The following is a 577-nucleotide window of genomic DNA, read 5'->3' on the forward strand; positions in this document are numbered from 1 at the left end:
TTAGCTTAATTGCCACATATATTTCCAGAACTTACAATCTAGCTCTGCCTATGTATTGAGCACTGTTAAATTAAATACTGAAAATTTACACAAAAAAATTATATCTTCGTATATTAATTTATGTGATGAGATAAAGTAGTCACACACACACACACACACACACACACACACACACACACACACACACACACACACACACACACACACACACACACACACATATATATACTAGCAGGTAGACGCGTCGTTCGCAGGGATTAAACGAGGATCAATGAATGTTTGACCCTTACATGTTTTATTGTCATCAAAATCGATGAAATCGCCCATTTTTCAATCAAATCGATTAATTACCTGCTTTTGTTATGCAATTGCCGCGGTAAGCCATGAGGAAGATTCGCATGCCTCCTCGCATTGACCCAGTCTATAATACATTGTAGTCTACATTGCACTGTAGAGAACCTACTGCTGATTTTATAACACCCCAAACAAAATCTACACGTCTGTAAACTTGAAAAAAAAAAAAAAAAAAAAACTCGACCCAGCGGTTTCAGAGTTCATAGGGAACGTGTGTGTGTTT

This window comes from Euprymna scolopes, chromosome 21 (assembly GCF_053919585.1).
Source record: "Euprymna scolopes isolate OS-2025 chromosome 21, ASM5391958v1, whole genome shotgun sequence".
Lineage (NCBI taxonomy): Eukaryota > Metazoa > Mollusca > Cephalopoda > Sepiida > Sepiolidae > Euprymna > Euprymna scolopes.